Consider the following 26,435-nt stretch of genomic DNA (forward strand, 5'->3'; position numbering starts at 1 on the left):
CTAAAGAAATGTCTCTGAGAAATTGACCAAGTCCATTTGGGCCAACAAAATTATAGAGCTTGTGCCATGACCAGGATGACTAACAATATTCATAGATGTATGAATAAGAAATGCAGCCCCAGGGTCGCACTGGCTGGTGTCTTCCCAAGCCAGCCTCGGGGGGGGGTGGGGCACTTGGCAGTGTTTCCGTGAGCCGGTCCCAAGCCTGGATAAATGCAGAGGGTTGCATCAGGAAGGGCATCCCGTTTAAAACTTTTTCCAAATCAAACATGCGACCAGATCATACCGGATTGGTCTAGGCCCAAGTTAACACGACACCCATTGGTACCGATGATCTACAGGGACTTTGAATATTGGGACTATGACAGGAAAAGGTGGAGAGTTGGTTGACATAATGCAGAGAAGGAAAGTGGATATACTGTGTGTCCGGACTGGGTGGAAAAGTAATAAGGCTAAAAGCTTGGGAGCAGACTTTAAGTTGTACTATCATGGTACTGACAAGAAGAGAAATGGAGTAGGAGTTATCCTGAAGGAGGAGTCTGTTAGGAACGTTCTGGAGGTGAAAAGAATGTCAGATAGACTTATGAATCTGAAACTGGAAATTGAAACTGTGATGCTCGATGTTATCAGTGGCTATGCCCCACAGGTGGGATGTGGGTTTGAGGAGAGGGAGAAGTTCTGGATTGAGTTAGATGAAGTGATGCAGAATATCCCTAAAAATGAGAGAGTGGTAATTGATGCAGACTGCAATGGACATGTTGGTGAAGGCAAAAGAGGGGATGAAGTGATGGGCAGATTTGGTATATGGGATAGGAAAACAGAGGGACAGATGGTGGTAGATTTTGCAAAAAGGATGGAAATAGCTGTAGTGAACACTTTTTCCCAGAAAAAAAAAAAAAAACAGGAACATAGGGTAACTTATAAGAGCGGAGGTAGGAGCATGTAGGTAGACCATGTCTTGTATAGATGAGGTAACCTGAAAGAGATCAGTGACTGCAAAGTAGTTGTAGGTGAGAGTGTAGCCAGACAGTATATGCTGGTGGTTTGTAGGATGACTCTGGTGACAAGAAACATCAAGAGGATAAAAGCAGAGCAGAGGAAAAAGTGGTGGAAGCTGAAAAGGGAGGAGTGTTGTATGGCTTTCAGGGAGGAGATGAGAAAGGCTCTGGGTTTTCAGGGAGAGCTTCCAGATGATTGGACAACAGCAGCGAGTGTTATCATGGCAATGGATAGGATAGTACTCGGTGCATCATCTGGAAGAATAGTACATAAGGAGACTTGGTAGTGGAATAAGGCGGTGCAGGATTATATACAGAGAAAGCGGTTTGCAAAGAAGAAGTGGGACACTGTTAGGACTGAAGAGAACAGACAAGAGTACAGGGAGATACAATGTAAGGTAAAGATAGAGGTAGGCAAAGCAAACGGCATACAATGACCTGTATGTTCGTTGGACAGTAATGAGGGAAAGAATGATCTATACAGGTTGGTGAAACAGAGAGATAAAGATAGAAAGGATGTACAACAGGTCCCGCTGATTAAGGATAATGAGGGAAACGTATTGACAGATGATAGAAGCGTGATGGGAAGATGGAAAGAGTACTTTGAAGAGCTGATGAATGTTGAAAATGAAAGAGATTCAAGGGTAGATGAGGTGACTATTATAGACCACAAAGTAGAAAGATTTGTAAAAGTGAACCGAGGAAGACATTGAAGAGGTTGAACAGTAGAAAGGCAGTTGGTCCTGATGATATAACTGTGGAGTTGTGGAAATGTCTAGAAGAAGCAGCGGTCGAGTTTCTGACTCTATTATTCAACAGGATCTTAGAGAGTGAGAAGATGACTGATGAATGAAGACAAAGTGTCATGGTGCCTATTTTTAAGAATAAAGGGGATAAGCGGAATTGCGGCAACTATAGAGGGATAAAGTTAATGAGCCATACAATGAAGTTATGGGAAAGAGTAGTGGAAACTAGACTGAGAGCAGAAGTCAGCATCTGTGAACAGCAGTATGGCTTTATGCCTAGAAAGAGTACTACAGATGCAGTATTTGCATTGAGAATGCTAATAGAAAAGTACAGAGAAGGCCAGAGGGAGTTGGTTTGTGTTTTTGTAGACCTAGAAAAAGCATATGACAGGGTGCCAAGAGAGGAGCTCTGGTATTGTATGAGGAAGTCTGGAGTGGCAGAGAAGTATGTTAGACTGGTGCAGGACATGTATGCTAGCTGTGAGACACTGGTACGGTGTGCTGTAGGGGTAACAGAGAAGTTCAAGGTGGAGGTGGGACTCCGCCAGGGATCAGCTCTTAGCTCCTTCCTTTTAGCAATGGTGGTAGACAGCCTGACAGATGAGGTTAGACAGGATTCTCCTTGGACCATGATGTTTGCAGATGAGATTGTAATCTGCAGCGAGAGCAGAGAACAGGTTGAGGAAAATCCAGAAAGGTGGAGTTATGCGTTGGAAAGGAGAGGAATGAAAGTTAGTCACAGCAAGACTATATGTGTGTGAATGAGAGGAACTCAGGTGGAACGGTGAGGCCCCAGGGAGTGAAGATCAGGAAGTTGTAGGATTTCAGGTACTTGGAGTCAACAGTCCAGAGCAACGGAGAGTGTGGAAAAGCGGGATGAAGAGACGGGTTCAAGTAGTTTGGAATGGGTGGAGAAAAATGTCAGGGGTTCTATGTGATAGAAGACTACCGGCCAGAGCGAAAGGAAAGGTCTACAAGACAGTGGTGAGACCAGCGATGCCGTATGGAGTAGAAACGGTTACAAAAGTTACAACGACCTCAACTCAGTCTTGGCTTTCATCACAGAGATGGTGATGAAAGCCCTTCAGAGAACTAAGGTCAACACAGCACCCTGTTCAGACAACATCTGCAGAGAGACCGTTAAGCACTGTGCTGAGCAGCTTGATGGAGTATTCCGTCCCATTTTCCACAACTTCCTATCCTGCGTTACAGTGCGTCAGATGTTGAAGCAATCAACGGTGATTCCCATCCCAAAACAGGCTACCACAAAGGTCCTTAACGACCTCAGACCTATGGCTCTTGCCTCTGGTGATGAAACCCTTGGAGAAAAATTATAAAATCACATCACCAGAGGAACTGAACTTCTGGTTGATCATCTCCAACATGCCTACTAGGCTGGCAGAGGGCTGGATGATGCCAAGATCTTCATGACTGATTCAATCCATAGACACCTGGAATACTCCACAACACAGTTACGCTTCAGTTTGCAGACTTCAAGATCCTGCAAGCCCACATACTGGCTGAGAAGCTGATCACCCGTTTCCACGTCAACCACCATCCGGTGGATCATCAGCTTCCTCACCAGCAGATTGCAGAGGGCGTTGGTTAACAATGTCTTCTCTGACACCCTCTTCACCACCAGCAGTTCACCACAAGGCTGCATTCTATCTCCCCTGCTCTTCATCCTCTGCAAATCCTTGTAGTCCCCCATCCACCAGCATTCCCAAAGACAGTTGACCTTCTCATTCTTTATATATCCGATGCTACATTAACATTTCTTAGAACTTATTCTCACACCTTTAATTTCCTGCAAAAGGGCGCTTTCATGCCTAAAATTCTGTGTAAATTGTACATCTGGCGATTAAAGAGTTTCTGATTGTACACATGTACAGCCAGTTGCACAGATTTACAGTTTATTTACCGATGTTTGAGTTAACCTCACTTTTAGTTTTAGCTCCTATTTATTTTGTATATTTATAGATATTGAATCCGTTCCTCGATATTGCGCTATCCCATGTGCTCTCCGGTTGCCCTGCAGGGACAAATATAATTTCTCAGATTCTGGTTCTGATAGTCTGAAACTAACTACGCTCCAGTACATACTGAGTTCAGGGTGAGACTGCGTTGACATGCAACACCATGCACACTCCCTCTCTCTCTTTAACTCACACATTTTACACACACACAGTCATTCTCACTATCACATCCCACTCTTGGCCTAAGTGAATGGTGTCGTGCCTGGAGGAGGTTGTCGTTGATTGAGACTAATGTTGACACATCACACCCCAGGACTTGCAGTCGATTAACACATTGTCTAATTAAAGTGATCTACTGGTATATCTATGAAAGATTGAAAGTGGCTGTGAAATGGATGCATGCTGCATTAACTTTACAATCAGGTCTGCTTCTTTATTTCCATTAGGATTCTAATGGTAATAACCTGTTTAAACATATCCCATTACCAAACAGATAGTTTAAGCATCTTTCATTGATGGTGGCAGAAGATAGATACACAGAACTTTGAATTTCCATTTTCTTTTAAAGCCCTTCTCAAGGCAAGCAAAATACTTCTTCAGTGACAATACGTGAGTGAACTTCTGACTGTTTGTGCCGTGAAACTCAGCATGAAAAATGCCCCTTTAATAAATCACACCTCTAGTCCTAAGTCGTTTTTCAGTCCCCTGAAATTTACACCATCAAATGTTTCTATCAAGTAGAATAATTGGACCCTATTTACTTACTCTGCATGGTAAGCTGCTTTTAACATTTTAACAATGCCCTACAATTTGTGTTGACCTTTTTGGCAGGTACTAATGTAATCCCTCCTTGTAAAAGGCAGTATGACCGGTCATCGGTGGCGATCAATACCTTTTTTTGTTTCTAAGTATTTTGTTTCCTTGCAATAAAACTGAACATAAGTAAGATGAAAAAATATGTAATTACAAGAAATTGGTGTATGTGTATTTTGCATGCATATGTATGTATATGTATATATATATATATATATAAAACTCGATATACATACACACATAGATAGATAGATAGATAGATAGATAGATAGATAGATAGATAGATAGATAGATAGATAGATAGATTATATGTATATTCATGCATGCACAAATATACATACACCTGTTTCTTGTAATAATATATTTTTCAACTTGTTTATGCTCAGTTTCCTTGCAAGCAAATAAAAGACATAGAAAAAAAAAAGTTATTGATAGCGTATTTAACGCAGAAAAGCACAAACCCGCTGTACACAGCAGATCCAAAATTAAAAAGGAAGACCTGTTCCCCACTGCATTTACTGTGAATGTCTAATAATCTGTCTCTCTTCCTTGTGCAATAAAGATATCCCAAGTGGCTCCACTTTGACCCTCACAGCTTGCCATTCTCCTACCTTGGCTCAGCCCCTTGGTATATTTACAGCATCTAAGTTGAGCTTGGACAGAACATTAGCAATAATGTTGAGTAATGACTGGCTTAGTAACTAAGGAAATATCCATTCTCTGACAGCTAACACGCTTGGGCTAGCACACTCTTTTTTGCCAGCTTTTCCCCATATCATACTCGAAACCAACACATAATAGAAGTTTTCTTTTTAAAACTCTTACTGTTCTGTAGTCCCTGGAATGAAGAAAGCCGCTTGAATATTCAGGGGTTTGTCTTTGTCACTTTAAGGCGAAAGCATGTTGATGTAGTCATCACATACTATACAGGCGCCAGCTAGTACATTTGAAGCACAAAGGTAGAGCTGCCCCAGTCCTGTCACAGAGACCGATAGCAGGCCTTTACAATCAATGGCGCTCAGTTCCACTCCTGGTATGTCATATACCTTCAGGCTAAAGGGAAAAAAAGGCAAGCAACCGTTCAGCCACTGTTTGGAGGTTTAGAGAGAGAATGAAGCTCCATTTATCAATATATATTTTTTTGATCTCAGTCATACATCTTCTGCTTTTACAAAGATGCTAGTGGCTAAAGACGTTTTACTGCTCTCTGCGACTGACTGAAGGACTCCTTTTGGTAATAACATCACTGCTTATTACTTACAGGCTTCATCAGTATGAAGTAGATACTCCTAACTTTAAGCTGCTGACCACGTCTTTGATCATTAAATACATAACTTGCCTTTTTTTTGTAATCAAATCCTTGTAATCAAATCCCTGTTTTGCTTGTGTTTTTCATTTTTTGTTGCCATTTAACATAGCTGTTTCTGAGGAAATGGCTGTTGGCTGCTCTATAAACCGATCAATATCTACTGCATGTTGCATCCTACCCGGTTTTAGAGGCGCGCATCTTGTAAGGAGTTGTATATCTAGTATAGTTGCATATATATATTAACAACTGGACTTAGTTTCGTCACTTAAAAAATATCTTTGAAGACTTTCCAAACAACTAAACTTTGCAATCACATCTGATATGATCCCAGTGATACAATCATGTCACAAATTCAGATGTGGAAAATAATCTGGCTTTAAAATGCAAAGCCCCTTCCTCCAACCTAATGTGGGGAGGAGAAGGTGCTTTCTTCACTCCAGAAAGATCAACACATCACCATACACCTAGCTGACAAGGGGAGACACGTTGTGGTGTTCGACAATAAAGATTACTGCTGAAAATGGACAATCTGCTGACACAATATAAGAACTCCAGAAATGTGATCCAGCTGATAACTATAAGAAAAAAAAGTTGTCAGTTGTTTAAACAACAACTTGCAAAGGACACAAATCTTTCGCCTATCGCCTGTACTCTAAAGACTCTATTCCATGTAGAATTGATGACCAAAAACTGACAAGGAGTCCCGCTCAGACCTATCGTCAGCAGTATCAATTCTGTCACCCACAACATTTCCAAGTACAATCGCAACAAAGTTGACTCCTTAGGTTGGAAACATGGTACATACCACATCAATAACTCACAGGATTTTGCCAGAGGGGTGAATCAAATCAGACTTGAACCTGATGAAATCATGGTGTTCTTTGATGTAACCTCATTTTTCACATGTATTCCCACATCTGATACAGTCATTGCAGTAAGGAACCGACTGGGAAGGACAATACCCTGGACAGTAGAACTAATCTTATCAACAGGCTACACCTGTACCCTTCTGGAACTATGCCGACAAACCAACTATTCCCATTGCAATGACTGTTTCTTCAGACAGAAGCATGAATGTGCCAGGGGTTCATCAGTATTTCCTGATGAACCCCTGTGTGGCAAATCTATATGTAGAAGATTGTGAGAACAGGACACTCTCCTCTTTCAGGGGCACATCATTAACTAATTGGTTCAAGTATGTGGTTGATATGTAGATCAAAATTAGGAAATTACATGTGGAAGCTGTCAAGACACATCTTAACATGGCTCTGTTTAAGGAAGGTGTGTCTGACCTGAACGCAAGGACACTCAGCAGGTAGGGCGTCATAAGGGGTTTATTGACGACGAGGGTGAATGGGGAGCTGTGCTGGGGCAGGGTTGTCTCAGGAACTAGGAGCTGGCCGGGGGTCATAGGAACCAGGGGCCGGCGAGGAGAGGCATCAGTATGCTCGCTGCACCCTCGCCCCGGATCCCAACACATGGTTGACATCCACATTGAATATTCACATTCAATAGCTGGGAAGTCACTGATGACAAATTACCATTGCTAGGGACCCAAAGCATATCCATCAGTGTCCGATGTTCAACTCTCGCCATCCTCTTGAACATAAATTAGTTGCCTTTAGAACCATCAGGGTCAGCAGTCCAGACAGTCCAGAGCAACGGAGAGTGTGGAAAAGAGGTGAAGAGACGGGTCCAAGCAGGTTGGAATGGGTGGAGAAAAGTGTCATGGGTACTATGTGATAGAAGACTATCAGCCAGAATAAAAGGAAAGGCGTACAAGACAGTGGTGAGACCACCGATGCTGTATGGACTAGAAACTGTTACAATGACCAAAAGACAGCAGGCAGAACTAGAGGTTGCAGAGATGAAGATGTTGAGGTTCTCTTTGGGAGTGACCAGGATGGAGAGGATCAGGAATGAGTATCAGAGGAACAGCACATGTTCGATGTTTTGGAGAGAAGGTCAGAGAAGCCAGACTGAGATGGTTCGGTCATGTACAGAGAAGGGATAGAGAATATAGTGGTAGACGGATGCTGGAATTGGAGGTGCCAGGCAAGAAGTCTCGAGGAAGACCAAAGAGAAGATTTATGGATGTAGTGAGAGAGGATATGAAGGTAGTTTGTGTGAGAGAGGAGGATACAGAGAATAGGGTTAGATGGAGAAAGTTGACTTGCTGTGGCGACCCATGACGGGAAAAGCCGGAAGAAGAAGAAGAAGAAGAAGAAGAAGAAGAAGAAGAAGAAGAAGAAGAAGAAGAAGAAGAAGAAGAAGAGGAAGAAGAAGAAGAAGAACCATTAGGAACATCCCCGCATCCACCGGAAAAAGCTAGATCAGAGGTCCAATATTTCTGGATTAGTTTGACAGATTTAGTTTGGCAAATAATGTTAGCTTTGCATAACAAAATCTTACTTGAATCTGTCACTCCTTTTTCACATCATGAAACCTCATGATGTGAAACTTCACTTCTACTTTTAATCTCTATCTTCCTTTTTTCTGTCTTTTTCTCTCCTCTCTTTTTTCTTGTTGTTGTCAAAAATGGTTGTAAGCCCAATTGTTACCTGTGGAAATCACAAAAATCCTGTCACAGGATTCCTGTGAAGATTTAAAAAAAAAACAAAAAAAAAAAAAACACCACTCTATCAAACCAATTTTCTTCAGCAAAACAGTTGAGGGAATTCTATCAAATGAATTATATCTGGGCAGCCAATATCACTGACCTTCTGTACTAGGGGTTGCTTAGAGCTCCACTTATACCACTCACACAACAAATGTTATTGTGTTTGAAAAAATAAACAAAAAAAAGCAACCTCAAGCAATGTAAACGTAAAACCTAATGACTCGTAACTAATTCTCATTGCATGGTGTGCTGGCAGTAGTATCAATTATTCTGACAGGGATGGGATGGATCTCAGTCTGTTTTTAACCTGCCACTGCTAAACATAATGGAATTTAAATGAGTATGGTGAAATTGAAGTGATGATTTCTTGCATGCAGAGTGCTTGAATGGAGCTTTATTTCATGAATTCTGCTCAGCTCAATCCAGCCTCTTCCTTTGCCCTGTGCATGGTCGTTGCAGTGACACCCATTATATTGATGTGTGTACACTTCAGCAAGGTGCTTTGCAAATTCATCTGTAACACAGAGCGAGCATGTGATATTCTATGTATGATGGACAATTACAGCAACAAGTCCTGGTTGTTTTCTTAAAAGTATAATTTCAATACCGCATCCCTTTGAAAAATGTCAGGGACATGGAACAGAAAAAAAAGCATCTGATTAACATTCGCTGAGGTTGGGCCTCCAGTGAGGGCACCGCTACATCATCCCAGGGAAATAGATGAGGGTGAGCGGCAGCCAAGGGAAACCAGGGCTTGTTTGGAAGCCAGAGAGCAGCACGCTACTTTGAACACACCCAACCCATGTAATTATCACATCGTGTCACCTAAATACAAATGAGCTTGGGTTTTCACAGCAGAGAGCATTTAATCAAGGCTCCTTGTGTGCATCCCTATTGCATGCCAAGCCTTTTTTTAGATATCTGTCTTAGCACTTTAGTCCAAAAACACTTACTGAAATGGATTTGGTCTTAAGATGGTCTTCCTTGAGCAAGAGGAACGGTTCTGTGTGTTGCTTGAAACGAACACCAGTTCGTATTAAGCTAATGTACTTTGGCTCCTTTGTTAAGCACCTTGAGATCGATATGAAAGAAAGAATTAGCCACAATTTACTGGAAGCACAACATCGGCGTTAAAATGTAGTCCAAGTGGAGATTATTCATTGAGAGAATACAAATACTAGTTGAAGAGTGCTTCAAACAATTTAGTTAAAATCAGGCTAAAACAGATGGTCAGCTAACTAATGGGTTTTATTCCTTTTAAAAATAAAACAAGATAAAAATGAACTTGTGCTGCGTCTTGTGAACAAAAGTAGGGGGGTTAGGTAACCAGGCTACTTTCCTAATATTTCCCATTGTGATGACAGTTTCAACATTTTTTCAGTTATTGTCATTTGCATGGCCATTCTACATTGTGCATTACTAAAAGAGAGGGAGACATACTTTTAAAGACAATATTTGTCACACTGTCATGTGAGTTTAAAAGCCTTACAGTTGAGTAATAAATAGCTAAATAAATAAAACTGTTAATCATGATAAATTCTTCCTGAAATCATCTTGTCGGGGCAACCGGACTTGAACTTCTTCAAGTGAAGAAATCCAAGATCATTTTGGCAAGAATTCACTCTGAGGAACATTCTCCACAGATTTATCACAATAAATACTCTCACAGGATGGGCATGATCATCTTCTAGACAAACTAGTCAGAAAATGGCAAAAGGACCTTTACCATATACTGCATGAAATCGAATTGGGTTGAAATTGAAAATGAATGAAAAAACGTTTAGTCCAGCGGTGCTCTAAATTGATGAAGGACAATGTTTCTCCCTGCTGGCACCTCCTTAGGCAGGGCCTTTTTCCATCACTAGGGGGAGTGGGTTGCCTCAACACATGATGGTGTATAGGAGCTCCAGGACAGGAGAAGTAGAGCGAGGGAGCAGTGATTATTCATTACCCCTACTACAGTGCTGCAGCCACATTTGGTGTCCAGCTTCAGTGCACTTAGATAATGAATGACTAATTGGCAGTTGGATGCATATCACTGGACAAGTTTTGCTGCTGCTCTGAAGTTATGTCACACCCACTGACGGACAACTTGCTCAATGCTTGAATTTGCAGCACATCTTAATTCTGTTCACAGTAGATCTGGTCCTGCTTGTCTGGCTGTAGCCCGAGCCTGTTTGATGCCCTTTCACAGCTGACTTACTGCACATGCAAATGTTTATGTGCCTCTAATCAAATTAGAGCTACATGGATTACCAGATAGAAAAAACAAACAAACAAACAAACAAAAAAAAAAAACCTTTCATAAACCATGCTTTGACTCTAGCGACTGATGATTATTTGTGTCAACAGTCTGTCTCTGGATCGAACAAACTTTTGTTTTTAGTCGCCATGGCTGGAGGTAGAGAAGAAGGTAGCTCACTCTTTCTGAACAGACTGGCCATCCACTGGCAGATGATTTAACTACTGGGTTTCATTATATTCCCCAGAGATAGATGTGTGTCAATTATCATTTGTCATTATAGACCCGTTGGTGATGGCTGTGTTGGGTGGTCCGTCAGTTCATAGCATGACAGCTGAAAACATTGCCATGGAACAATGCCATGTAATTAAAAACTGCTCCAAAAAACAGGGAACACTAAAATAACACATCCTAGATCTGAATGAATGACATTTTCTTATGAAATACTTTGGTGTTTGCATAGTTGAATGTGCTGACAACAAAATCACAAAAAAAAAAAATATATATATCAATGGTAATCAAATGTATCAACCCATGGAGGTCACGCTCAAATTAAGGTGTAAAAGCACGTAATGCTTTAAAACAAGTCCAAATCAATCTGTGTTTAATTTCACACAAGTGTGATTGACTTGGAGTTACATTGTGTTGTTTAAGTGCTCCCTTTTTTGGAGCAGCATGCTTATCCTCAGAAAAATCTTTATTCAATCCACAAAGGGGGGAAGTGTTCTAGCAGAAAGGGGGCAATAGGTTGCATGATAAATAATAATCATGTCAAATACTGAATAATAAGAAGTCTACAGTAAAAAAGAAAAGATTGTAGTAAAATGGGACGAATAAAAATAAAATGCTATATAATAATAATCATTTATCCTTATTAGTCCCTGTGGGGAAATTCATTCGTTTTAGGTCAAAGATCATTGATCATTGACTTTATATTCATATTATCAGATATGTGGACATTTGCACTGGACACAAAGGGAAACAAATGAATGGGGGCTGAGTTCTTTCTGCAGTTCTGCCACCCTGCAATGTTCCTCTGTTAGCCTCCCATATAGGGTGTGGGGCATCCGGGGGAAGCTCACAGGAGACCTGCTGCTCCTTTGTGTTAGAAGGAATCAGCTGAGGTGGTTTAAGACATCTTGTAAGGATGCGACTCGTCTGCCGCCAGTTAGAGATGTGTCCATGTAGAAAGAAACCCTTGGATTGACTCCGGAAAGTCTAGTAGGATTATATTTCCCATCTGGCCTTCGGGTCCTCGGGAGAGTTTGTTACTCAGGACGGAGACTTCTGGGTTTGCTGCAACTGGGACCAGGCAGGAGACAAGCAGCTGGTCAATGAACTGATGAACACCCGGAGTAATACATGCTGTCAGCCTTCAAATATGTTTTATTATCATAATTAGTATTATTATTTGTCGGAGAGTAACTCTAATTCACGCTGGTCTAGGTTGAAGACTGTAAGAGGAGACTGCGGTTATCATAAGAAATATTACAGACAAGCAATTATTCTTTTGAGCTCTGCAGAGGGAGAGACTCAACGCGCTCTTTGGAGACAAGATCCAGAGAATCACACTCAGTTCCTCCTTGCTCAGCTTTGTAATGTGTGAGTAAGTTTATTTACATAATAACTTTCATTGGATAATACACTTCATGCATAGTCATACAGGAGTGAGGTCAGCTCATGCTGCACCTGTGCATAGTTTTTTATACAGTTCTTTTGTGCTTTGTGATGTGTTGTCCAAAGATGATATGCTCAGGGAGGATAGGTTCCTAGTTCAAGGACGACCGTGCTTCAGAAACAAAATTATGCTCAGGGAGGATACGTTCCTGTGCACGGATGGCTGAAAAAGAAAGAAAGAAAGAAAAAATGTCTGGTTGTCATCTTGTTAGTAATTGAAATAACATAGTTATGAATACAGTGAGAAAACCCTAACATTATTATTTTTTGCAAGTTCAATATATATGTGTAGAAAACCGGGCTGTTGGTCAAGACCAGGCTGTTTTATTTGAGCACCAGCTTAGATGTGTCCTTGGACATTCTGGACCCAGATGTGGAATTTACCACTTGACTATCTCTGGGCTGTTATTTTAAGGCCTTCATGGTTTACTTGGCATTACATGACAAGCAGTGACAGGAGAGGAGAAAGCAAAAGGGAAGGGGTGATATGACAGTGTCGTATTGTATATTAACCCTTTGCTTCTGTGCTTTTTATGTCAAAAAATATATAACGATGCATAAAATGAATATAATTTATTTATGAATCAACACATGTGGCAAGAATGACAGTATCGTTTTGTGATCTAACGCTGTCACAGCTGAGTTGTCGACAGGTTACAGTCAGTCAACATCTGGCCGATGACGCTAACGGCTGAAAAAGGCATGTTTGTGTGTGCTTGTGTATGTGTGTATGGGTGTGTGTTTTGTATGTCTGTTTTGTAGCGGTATGTGTATATGAGGTGGAAGTTTGTCACACCCACAACACACAGAGGTTCAAATTCCCTGTAAGTTTGTATAAGTACGACAACCAAGTTATGCATGAAAATTAAAATAATCTTAATTAAAATCTTTCTGGTTGTTTCACTTGGTAATAGAGCAATTTCTCAGTACGGTTAATATGTTATCCTTTTCATTTTTTTTTTTTTTTTTACCGAGTTACGCTAATGGCATTAAATGAACTGAATCACTGAAGGCCTGATACAGACCTGTTCAGACTAAATGAGACTTGAATACCAAAACAAATACACATTTTAGCATTTTAATAAAATGTCTTTAAAACATATTAACTGCAACCAAGCACTTTTTAAAATACAAAAGGAAGGAGAGCTATGGCATCTGTTTTCCAAATGAAACAAATTCAAAGAAATCCACAGTGCTACTTTGGAGGTAAAAACTGATTTTTGATAGTGATGATTTCCTGAAGATCCCCGTTGATAATTATGGTTCAGTGGCTAGATCAGTATTGATTTCCCTCCAGATTTTCTTGTTGTCTCCCACAATCCAAAAACACTTCCTCTTTTACTTCCGGCTTCTCCCTTCAGGGGTCGCCACAGCGAATCAACTTTCTCCATCTAACCCTATTCTCTGTATCCTCCTCTCTCACACAAACTACCTTCATATCCTCTCTCACTACGTCCATAAATCTTCACTTTGGTCTTCCTCTAGACCTCAGGCCTGGCAGCTCCATTTCCAGCATCCGTCTACCAATATATTCACTATCCCTCCTTTGTAGATGACACAACCATCTCAATCTGGCTTCTCTGACTTTCTCTCCAAAACATGTAACATGTGCTGTTCCTATGATAGACTCATTCCTGATCCTATCAATCCTGGTCACTCCCAAAGAGAACCTCAACATCTTCACCTCTGCAACCTCTAGTTCTGGCTCCAGTCTTTTAGTCATTGTAACAGTTTCTAGTCCATACAGCATCGCTGGTCTCACCACTGTCTTGTACAACTTTTGTTACATTCTGGCCGATAGTTTCTATCACGTAGTACCCCCGCCACTTTTCTCCACCCATTCCAACCTGATTGGACCCTTCTCTTCACCTCTTTCCCACACTCTCAGTTGCTCTGGACTTTTGACCCCAAATACCTGAAACTCTCCAGCTTCTTGATCTCCATTCCCTGTAACCTCACCATTCCACCCAAGTTCCTCTCATTCACACACGTATAGTTTGTCATGCTGCAACGAACTTTCATTCCTCTCCTTCCCAGAGCATACCTCCACCTCTCTAGAATTTCCTCTACCTTTTTCTTCTACTCTCACTACAGATCCCAAAGTTATCTACAAACATCATGGTCCATGGAGATTCCTGTCTAACCTCATCTGTCAGCCTTTCCATCACCATTACGAACAAGAGGCTCAGAGCTGGTCCCTGATGGAGTCCCACCTCCATCTTGAACTTCTCTGTTATCCCTACAGCATACTGCACCACTGTCTCACAGCTAGCATACATGTCCTGCACCAGTCTAACATACTTCTCTGCCACTTCAGACTTCCTTATGCAATACCAGAGCTCCTCTCTTGGCACCCTGTCATATGTTTTTTCTAGGTCTACAAAAAAACACAGTACAGCCTCTGGCCTCTACCCCTCTATAAGAATTCTCAAAGCAAATACTGCATCCTTAGTCCTGTTTGTGGGCATGAACCCATACTGCTGGTCACAAATGCTGACTTCTGCTCTCAGTCTAGTTTCCACTACTCTTTTCCATAACTACATTGTATGGCTCATCCACTTTATCCCTTTATAGTTGCCACAATTCTGAACATTCCCCTTATTCTTAAGAATAGACACGTCACTCTTCGTATCCATTCTTCCGGCATCTTCTCACTCTCTAAGATCCTGTTGAATAATCGGGTCAGAAAATCTACTGCTGCCTCTCCTAGACACTTCCAGAACCAACTGCTTTTCCACTCTGAATGCTTTTCTCACTTCGCTTTTACTAATTGGTTTATCACATTCATCAGCTCTTCAAAGTACTCTTTCCATCCTCCCATCACTCTTCTAACATCTGTCAATACATTTCCCTCATTATCTTTAAACACCCGGACCTGTTGTACATCCTTTCCATCATTATCTCTCTGTTTCTCCAACCTGTATAGATCATTTTCATCCTCCTTGCTATCCAACCGCGCATACAGGTCATCATACGCCCTTTGTTTTGCCTTTGCTACCTCTTTCTTTACCTGACATTGGATCTCCCTGTACTCTTGTCTGTTCTCTTCAGTCCTCTCAGTTTCCCACTTCTTCTTTGCCATCCACTTTCTCTGTATATACTCCTGCACTTCCTCATTCCACCACCAAGTCACCTTATCTACTTTCCTTCCCGATGACTAGCCAAGTACTCTTCTACCTGTCTCCATGATAACACTAACTGTTGTTGTCCAATCATCTGGAAGCTCATCCTGACCACCCACACCCTTTCTCAACTCCTCCCTGAAAAGCCTACAACACAATTCCTTGTCACCCAGTCATCCTACAAACCACCTTCCTATGCTGTATAGCTACACTCTCACCTACAACTACTTTGCAGTCATTGATCTCTTTCAGACTGCCTTGTCTATACAGGTCCTTCTCAAAAAATAGCATATTGTGACAAAGTTCATTATTTACCATAATGTAATGATAAAAATTAAACTTTCATATATTTTAGATTCATTACACGCAACTGAAGTAGTTCAAGCCTTTTATTGTTTTAATATTGATGATTTTGGCAAAAAAGTAAAGGGAAACCAAAAATCCCGATCTCAAAAAATTAGCAATTGTCATCCGACCAATAAAAGAAAGGGTTTTTAATACAAAAATTCAACCTTCAAATAATTATGTTCAGTTATGCGCTCAATACTTGGTCGGGAATCCTTTTGCAGAAATGACTGCTTCGATACGTTGTGGCATGGAGGCAATCTGCTGGTGGCACTGCTGAGGTGCAGTTATTCCTCTTCACAATATCCCACAGATTCTTGATGGGGTTCAGCTCAGGAGAATTGGCAGGCTAGTTGAGCACAGTAATACCATGGTAAGTAAACCATTTACCAGTGGTTTTGGCACTGTGAGCAGGTGTCAGGTCGTGCTGAAAAATGAAATCTTCATCTCCATAAAGCTTTTCAGTAGATGGAAGCATGAAGTGCTCCAAAATCTCCTGATAACTAGCTGCATTGACACTGCCCTTGATAAAATACAGTGGACCAACACCAGCAGCTGACATGGCTCCCCAGAGCATCACTGACTGTGGATACTTGACAATGGACTTTAGGCATTTTGTCATTTCCTTCTCGCCACTCTTCCTCAAGACTCTGGCACCTTAATTTCTGAATGACAAGCAGAATTTGCTTTCGTCCGAAAAAAGTACTTTGGACCACTGAGCAACAATCCAGTGCTGCTTCTCTGTGGCCCAGATCAGACGCTTCTGTCGCTGTTTCTGGTTCAAAAGTGGCTTGACCTGGGGAATGCAAACTGTAGCCCATTTCTTGCCCACGGTGGCTCTGGATGTTTCTTCTCCAGGCTCAGTCCACTGCTTCCACAGCTCCCCCAAGATCTGGAATCGGCCCTTCTCCATGATCTTCCTCAGGGTCTGGTCACCTCTTCTGATTGCGCAGCATTTTCTGCTACACTTTTTCCTTCCCACAGACGTCCCACTGAGGTTCCTTGATACAGCAGTCCGGGAACAGCCTATTCGATCAGAGATTTCTTTCTGTGTCTTACTGTCTTGTTTGAGGGTGTCAATGATGGCCTTCTGGACAGCAGTCGGGTCGGCAGTCTCACCCATGATTCCAGTTTTGAGTAATGAACCAGGCTGGGAGTTTTTAAAAGCCTCAGGAATGTTTTGCAGGTATTTAGAGTTAATTTGTTGATTCAGATGATTAGGTTAATAGCTCGTTTAGAGTACCTTTTCATGATTTGCTAATTTTTTGAGTTAGGAATTTGGTTTTTTTTCATGAGCTGTATGCCAAAATCATCAGCAAAAATATAAAAGACCTGAAATATTTCAGTTGGTGTGCAATGAATCTAAAATATATGAACATTTAATTTTTATTATTACATTACAGAAAATAATGAACTTCATCACAATATGCAAATTTTTTGAGAAGGACATGTACAAGATGTAGTCTACCTGCGCACTCCTACCTCCGCTCTTATAACTTACCCTACGTTCTCCTACGGTCTCCTGGACACACAGTATATCCACTTTCCTTCTCTTTTTATGTCGACCAACTCTCTACCTTTTCCTGCAATATTCAAAGTCCCTACTCTCGGTCCCAAGCTCTTTCTTTTCCTCCTGTCTCTCTGCTTCCGAAAATGCCCTCCTCCTCTTCTTCTTCTTCTACCCACAGTAGCCCAGTTTCCACCGGTACCCTGTATGTCGTTGGTACCAGTGGCGGTCGTTGTTAACCCGGTACTCGGCCGATCAGGAATGATCTTGCTATTATGGTTGATTCGCATGTTTGGTTTTGGCAAAAGTTTTACGCCGGATGCCCTTCCTGATGCAACCCTCTGCATTATCCGGGTTTGGGACCGGCTCAGGGAAACACTGCTCCGTGCCCCCCGAGACTGGTTTGGGGAGAGACCGGTCATTGTCTCCCTAAGGCTGCATTTTTATTCATACATCTATGAATATTGTTAGTCATCCTGGTCATTGTACGAGCCCTGAGGCTGCATTTACTATCCAAAAACACTCAGTAGGCCAATTGAAGTAAAGTTTTTCATAGGTATTAAAATGAAGAGTGCATCGTATACCATGCATACAGAATGATAATCCACAAGCAGATACTTTAAATATCACATTTTGTAAAATGAAGGCCTCTTTTAAGGGGCATTAGAGACTAAATCTAGAGACAAGAGGCAAATTAATGCACAGTTTAATTCATTATTTTTTAATAACTGACCAATAAAGACGGGGAAGAGAGAGAGAGAGAGGTTAAGAAGGTCACTCATTTTATTAATTCAGCACAATTCACGGTAATAAAAGAGAAGTGTTCATGTCTGTCAATTCATGTTCATTAATTATTAATAAAGTCATGAATGTTTATTAATTTTGAAAAGCTACTGGACTGTGCTAGAAAGAATTTATATGATAAAAAAAACAGATAATACACCTCAAAATCAAAACATATCTTGATGGGCTTTAAGCCATTTTTGGACATTGTTTAATGTGAAGAAGGGCATTTATTTTATTGTTGTGCAAGTCACATTTGTATTTGCACTGCTAAAAAAAGACAGCTTCATTAAATTTAGATCCTCTTAAAACAACGTAAGTGAAAAATCTTCACTAACCCCTGCACACGGCGCTGCAGTCAGCAGGAGCCAACTCCAGCTGGCATTTGGCAGGACAGTTGTATAAAATTCAATTATATTTGTTTGGTCTAACTTAAGTTGTGCCAATGGCTGTTTTAATGGCAGCATTACCTTAATTAACTTTTGCGGCAGTTCGTCAACATCAATCATCAGCATTAAACTTATATAATAATCAAAATAATCAGCATGACATTATTAATTCAACAAACTGAATTTAATATCATATTTGCTGATTTGCAGGGAGTTAGGCAATATATATGTGTGTGTGTGTGTGTGTGTGTGTGTGTGTGTGTAAAATCTAATTCAATGAAAATCCACCAAAATTAAATGAAAATCAGCTATGCTTTTTGGAGAAGAAACGTGTAGGAAGTACAAAGCATTGTTTTTTGCTTTGCTGCATCAAGTCATCTTGCAATTGGTAGTCCAGTGAAGCAGAAGAGGTTTTGTCAGGTAACAAACAAAGAGTGCACCAACACACCAAGCTTCAACGCATATTCTGACCTCTCATACAACATTTTGATTTGCTATGATATATGTATATATGTTTATACATAGATTATAAGTATGAACATATAATGCCGGTTGCGTACTAATTTTGTCAATTACTGCACCTCCTTGTTTCTTTTGTAGATATTTGTGCACATGTATGTGCGGTATGTGTAATTCTGCTGTTGAGAGATATAAAGTGTGGGTGGATTCATAGTCAGTCCATATCTGCTCCTCAAGCGATAAGGAACTCGGTGGTGGATACGTGCAAAATTACTGAAAGAGCCCACTCCACATTTCTCTGTGGTCCTTTTTTTGTCAAAGAAGATGCCACCAGGGCATGATACAGCTGCATACAGTGTAACAATATTAGAAAATTGATTTTAAACGTCAGCTATAGCGGTGGCTTCTGTATAAAATAATTACCTATGTGGTGATTCTTATTAATAGCTCAATGAGCAGGAGTGACTGAGGCTGATTTACAAAGATCCTCAAGTAATGCTTTCTTTTGAATTCACTTCAATGGATCTGAAGGGTAAATATAGTGACAGGAACTATGTTTAACTCTTTAAATACATCCAACAACTTGATTGGACTTCATTAGTTACATAATGAGGCTCACTTGTTGATGAGTAAGCAACACATTCTCCACAAGCTATACAATCCAAGAATTTTTGGACATCAATCTTTCTCTTGTTAACTTGTCAGGTTGAAAAATAAGATAATAACTTGGAGGTCAATGATGAACTAGAGTAGCTTCCGGATTTTGGGATAGCTTGAGGGGGTACATTATGACACAGAAGAAGATAGAAGGGGTGCCCTAAAATATTGAGTGCATCTTTTCAAGTTGAAATATCCTCTCGGCCGTAATGATGACTGATTGATGGGGGATCAAATATCAAAGCCCAACTTGTCCACTTGCATTCTTGCATTCAAAGCAAGACTGATTCAATGTCGGTGGTCAAAATGTAATTGTATAATTGTGGCCACAACTGAAACATTTAGATGGCGAACATATCGTAATATTGCATAATCATGCAAAATGATCGTTTGATTTTTTTTTGATCAAAAAATACTATTTACGCTTCATACACAACACCAAAAGGATTGAATGTAAACATACTGGAAACCTGAAAGTTAAAAGATGTTCTGAAATCTCATTCAAATACTCAGCTACTTAATTGATGAGGGTAGGCTTTGCAAGTGAGTACAGAAGGAATTATTTGCTGATCAACATTTACACATACCATTTGAATCTGATGACACAAATACATTTCTCTGTAGTTTCCCATATTCAAGCAGTGATTTTTAAAGTCTTGCAGAATTTATTTTTAGTGCATGAGTGACATTGATATGGAAGACCAGGAAGACCATATGTGAGTGAATCTAATCCCTGTAGATCACCTCCAATTTGTACATTCAGCGACATTACAGCGGTTATGATCTGTACAATTTTCTTTGTGTAGCTGAAGTAGGTTTTCAGTCCTGAGATGGATAAAAAGGACGGAAACTTTAAAAGCACGATAGAGGATCAAGGTTCATTTGACAGTTGAGAATAATATTGCAGTTTAACACCATATAGAATCCCCATAAACAAAAATGAAGAAAAAAATACAAACGATCATGATCATGCGTGTACACTTACCATACAAAATAAATTAAGAAGCATAATAAGGTTTATTTCAATATGGAATGGTTCCCTGTGATGTCATCTATCTTAACACAAACAAAGGGCACGAGTCAATACCATCGATCCATCCATCCATCTATCCATCCATCCATCCATCCTCTTTGACTTATTTGGGGTTTGGTCACAGATGCAGTAGCTGAAGCAGAGAGGCTCAAGCTTCCCTCCCCATGGCCACCAGCTCTTCTGGGGGTCCCATAGCATTCCTCGGCCAGCTGAGTCACTCATAATGTGTACTACTAAAAACAACTAAAACTGTTTGTATGATGTTCACAAAGAAACCTTTGCACATCAAACATTCAGGTGTATTTTCAGGAGGATAAGAACTACAAATTGTCTCTGAATTCAAGTACCTTGGAGTGACACTTTATTCCACACTGCCTTTCAAGAGCAACATTAAAAGAATGTCTAATAGAGTGAAATTCAATCTGAACAATTTTAAACAAATACAACCTTTTATAACACTTGGGGCTGCCAGAATGTTTCTGGATTCAATGATTTTGTTACACATTGAATATTGTATTACATGTTGGTCACTGACAGGTGTAAATACATGCAAAACCATAGAATCACTCTATAAAAAATCGTTAAAGGTCTTTGATAGAAAACCAATGTCATTCCATGTTTGTAACATTTTAAAAAGTACAATTTATTTAGCCTTGATAATTTTAAAAGTTTTAAAATGGCTTGTCTAATGTACAAAGTGTTACATGGACTTGCCCCACCTCCTTTGTCAGACTTTCTCAAAAAAAGGGCTCACAGCAATCCCAGGACCAGGGCCTCCTCTGGAGGGGACTGTGAGGTCCCACTCAGAAACACAGCCTTTGGACAAAATGCTCTTTCTGTAAAGGCAAGTAAGACTTGGAACAGTCTCCCACTTGCCATTAAGGAGTGTCCCACATTACAAACCTTTAAAACTCACCTCAAGCAGTGGTTGAAAGGAAACCAGTAATCCGGCATATTTACGTCTATTAGATGCGTCTGAATGGATGCTCATTAATGTGCACTGTCCCTATCAAATAAATAAATATATAAATACATAATCTCTTGAGCATGCCGAGGTCTTCCTTGGAGCCTCCTCCCTGTGGGACGTTGCCCGAAACTCCTAACCAGTGAGGGATCTGGAAGGCATCCCGACCAGATGCTTGAGCCTCCTCTTCTGACTCCTCTCAATGCAGAGGAGCAGCAACTCTAATCTTGTACATGATGGATGGCTGAACTCTTCACACTATCTTTCTAACTCTGAGGGACAGCTCGGACACCATGTGAAGGATCATAGATCGACTGGTAAATTGAGAACTTCGCCTTTTGGCTCAGCTCCTTCTGCACTACGTCAGACCGATGCAGACACTGCATCACCACTGATGCCGCACTGATTTGCCTGCAGATCTCCCGCTCCACCTTTACCTCACTTGTGAACAAGATATTTGAATTCTTTCACTCGGAGGGGACACATCATCTGTTTCTGGCTGTGAACCCTAGTCGTGGACTCTGGGTTTCTGACCTTCACCCTGGCCACTTCGTATTCAACTGTGAACTACTCCAACGAGAGCTGCAGATCAGGATCTGATGAAGCCAACAGATCCATATCATTTGCAAAAAGGCAAACGCCAAATCATCGGGTTACTAATGCCGATCCCCTCAACACCCTGGCTGTTCCTAGAAATTCTGTTCATAAATGTTATCAACACAGTCCAACCCTCGACAAATACAATTATAAGATTTACACCTGGTAATACTGACCAAGCCCTGACACCTATCATACAAGGACCTTCTCCTGGTCCATATAACACATTGGGGTGACTGCCATGCAACCTTGAGCACCCTGCTGAGGGTATAGAGCTGGTCCGCTGGTTACAACCAGGGCAAAAACCATGCTACTCCTCCTGAATCTGAGATTCACCTAACCGGCTGACCCTCCTCTTTGGCATCCCCCCAGTGGATCTCTCCAGGGAGGCTGAGGATTGATTTTCCTGTAGTTGGAAGAACCCTTTGATCACCACCCCAGTCAGCCAATCCAAAGGCAATGCCTCTGCCATACATGCAATGTTGCAGAAGAATGTCAGCCAGTACAGCCTCTGAAGAGCCTCACCCTTAAGGAATTTACGGCGGACCTCATCCATACCTAGAGCCCTGCATACGAGGAGCTATTAGACTACTTTGGCAACATCAGTTCCAGAAATGGGGGGGCCAAATCTATAGTCTCCCAATTTTGCTTCCTCATTTGACGGTGTGTTGTCAAGGTGAGGAGGTCTTGGGAATATTCTTGTCAAAAACGTCTTCCTGTAGCAACTGGACATATTTTTTTTTCCCTTGTTTGGGAAGATTTTTGACAAGAATTAACAATGACCTGGGTGACAGAGAACCTCCGCAAACAACTTGGAAGTATTTAGTAGATCTATTTCATAGAACCACAATGTCTGGAGTCACAGTGTCACAGTTGCTGTAGTAGCTGTAGTAGAAGGTGACTTGTTTATTCAGCAACAGCATATATTGTGGCTACATCTCTGCAATGTAACTGCTCTTTATACTACATATCTGTAGTATCACAATACATATATCACAATTTATTCTGTGCCATTTTGTGGTGCAACAGGTGACAACAAGCGATAATCAATGTTAAAAAATGACTACGACAGTCCAGCCAATCATGTGATGCAGTTTGCATGTATCTACTTCGACAGCCAATCATTGTGATTAACAGTTGTTTATTTGTGCGTGCCACTGTTTTGCAGGTTAGTGTGTTGCTAACGGAGAGGTAAATGCTTCTAACCCCTTACTATGTTGAAACCAATGGGCTGTGGCGCATCTGCTGACAAAACCACAGTAAAAAAAGGAATGCAGTTCTTTTAAGATGGAATAGCTGTCAGAGTATGAGCGAACAGAAGAATAAGAATTGAACCTATTTTTTGTGTTTTGCACTGGCGCTGTAACACATGCTGTGAAGCCAAATTAGCAAGTGAGATTTTTGGGGAAAAGTGTGGAATGATTGGAAGTAGGACTACCTCAAATGATAAATCATTGGAATGCTGTTGGAATTTTACAAAGATTGGAATTAGGATCGGTACATTATTGCTCAGGGAGTTTGTGTTCAATCTAACTAGGGGGAAAATTCATCATGATGTATATGTCTAGTTGATGAAAGTGGAGTATGTGGTTCTTGGGCGGAGGGACACAGCAGTGTATGTAGAATTGAATGCCCCTCATGCTACTATAAGATATTAAGAATTCAAGGATTGTGTTATCATATTTGCAAATTCCAACTATTTATTTATTTATTTTTCTTGATTACTGTGTAATGTCTAATTTAAGGTCTGGCTTCATCTCTTGAAAATTTCCCCTGGTAGGGGAGGGACCTGAACTGGTGTGCAAGGCACATAGGTCCTTGCTAGGTGCTAGATATAGCTGGATCTGCCTTGACTGTCTACTTTTCATGGACTGTCCATAACATATGCTGTGATTTGCGTGTACCTATATGCACTTGGCGCCAGGACAACCTAGACCGCAGCCAGATAATTGCCTTTGCAGTTTTGTCATCAAACTTGCAGCTGCATGTCCTGGACACTCAAGGGAAGAGAGGGGCAGAGCTGTCCCCCATGTCCTGGGCTTAAGTTGGTTGGTAGAAAATCTTGGTGGCAGTTGTCTAGGTGTGGATGTTACCTACCCTGTGTTCCTTAAGCCTCTAGATCAGGGGTTGGCAACCCGCGTCTCTGGACTGCATGCAGCTCTTTCATCCTTACAATGTGGCTCCGAGCGGCTGGGGAAAATCAATTATAAGTATTTAATTGAAGTGTATTTTATTTGTGTTAGTTCCTTTTTTTGATTTTAGTTCTGAGTTGGAAGATTATTGTCATCTTGAAATATTAAAATAAGATTATATCTTTTATTTTTGGACGCTCAAAATAAATGTCACACTCGCGGTGTACCCACCAAAACGCCGTTAATTTGTCAAGACTTTCAATGCCAGGTAGGGGAAAAATGGAGAATGTAAGGAAAGAAAAATATCTTAAGAAAATGGAACATTTAAAAATGCCTTGGCAGATTCATTTGCATTTACCTCTGACGAGAGTGGCCTACCAGTATGCCTAAGTTGTGGAGAAAAACTGGCAAACAATAAATAGTCAAATGTCACAAGACATTTCGAAAATACACACAGACCTTTTGCTGAAAAATATCCAGAGGGAGAAGAGAGAAAGAAAGCTGTTGCAAATTCGGCTATATATGCAGGTTTTGTGGCCTCCTAGGAAATAGTCAGGCATGGGAAACGGTTTACAGATGGGGAATATATGAAAGAGTCATTCATTAAGATTTCAGAAAACCTGTTAGCGGATTTTAAAAACAAGCATGAAATTGTATTGCATGTAATTGCATGAAAATCAGAGTGATAACTCTATCTGCCAAGACTGTCATAGACAGTACCATAAAAATGGCAGAACATTTCGCAAAACAGCAAATTAAAGACATCAATTCAGCTGCAGCGTACTCAATCGCCTGTGATGAGTCCAAAGACAAAAATGACATTGAACAAATGGCGCTGTTCTGCCGATATGTAAACTCTGCTGGACCACAGGAAGAAATGGTTGAGCTGATACCACTAAAATGCCAGGCACGGGGAGAGGACATCTGTGAGGCTGTGCTTGATTGTTTGAGAGCCAAAGAAATAAAAACAACCCACCTAGTGTCAGTGGCTACTGATTGGGCACCGAATATGACTAGAGCGCACAAGGGCTTTGTGGCCTTGCTGCAGAAGTCACTGGATAGAAAGCTCCTGACTTTTCACTGCATCCTGCACCAAGAGGCATTGTGCATGCAAACTTTTTCTCCAGAATGCACAGAGATTGTCAATAAAATAATGGCAAAAGGTTTAAATCCCCGCCAGTTCCGCTCATTACTGGATGAGGTGGAAACTTTTATGAGCAGCAAAGGGTTCACCTTTCCTGAAATGGAACAGCCATAGTGGCTGGAAAAGCTGCACCTCATGGTGGACATGACAGCGAACCTGAACACGCTGAACACAACTCTTCAGGGGAGAGGAGGCACAGCACTACACATGCTGGAGGAGGTGTTGCCGTTTGAGTGCAAACTGACAGTTTTAGCCAGAGATTTACTGTGAGGCACACTGTCTCACTTCCCTTCTTTAAGGGAGTTCAAACAAGCTCACAAGGTGATCGCTTCTGAGTATTTGCAGTCCGCAATAACTGCAGTAGTGTTCAACTGCAACTGCAATAGTCTGCAATAATAGGAAAAAAAAAAAAACATTGTCCTTCCCTGTCACTCCTCTGACCATCAATCCATCTGTGCTAAATGTGACTGCATTTGCAGATGTAAGTCAACCTGATCTGGAGCTGAAGCTGGGTGACATAGCTGACAAAGACATGTGGGTCTCCAAATTCAAACGCTTGACAGAGGACCTTGAAGATGTTGCCGCTCAGAAGGTCATTCTTGTTCAGAATCACAAATGGAGTGATATTGAGAACCTTCCAAGACTGGAGAAACTCATGGAAGGCCATGAAACATGGAATGGCATCCCCAACACCTACATAAACATGAAGAAATATGCTTTTTGAGTCCTGCCGATCTTCGGATCCACATATGTATGTGAGCCACTATTCTCCACCATGAACAACATTAAGAACAAACAGCGCTCATGCTTCACAGACGGCAGCTTACAGTCCTGTGTGTAGATGAAAGTGACTTCGTAAAGCCCCGATTTGCAGATGCTGTGCGCAGAAGTTCAGGAGCAGAAGTCCCATTAACCAGGTAAA

At 41.1% G+C, this 26,435-nt stretch overlaps 1 protein-coding gene and 1 pseudogene across 1 annotated transcript in view; both read left to right on the forward strand.

Annotated features, from left to right (window-relative positions):
• The window catches only part of sorcs3a (sortilin related VPS10 domain containing receptor 3a), a 283,860-nt gene that overhangs the window by 24,907 nt on the left and 232,518 nt on the right, over window positions 1–26,435 (forward strand). The window lies entirely within an intron of this gene.
• LOC147217006 (uncharacterized) lies at window positions 1,043–26,237 on the forward strand (annotated as a pseudogene).

The sequence above is a fragment of the Fistularia commersonii genome, chromosome 29 (genome assembly GCF_037954325.1).
Source record: "Fistularia commersonii isolate RoL2024-O1a breed Wild chromosome 29, RoL_Fcom_v1.0, whole genome shotgun sequence".
NCBI lineage: Eukaryota > Metazoa > Chordata > Actinopteri > Syngnathiformes > Fistulariidae > Fistularia > Fistularia commersonii.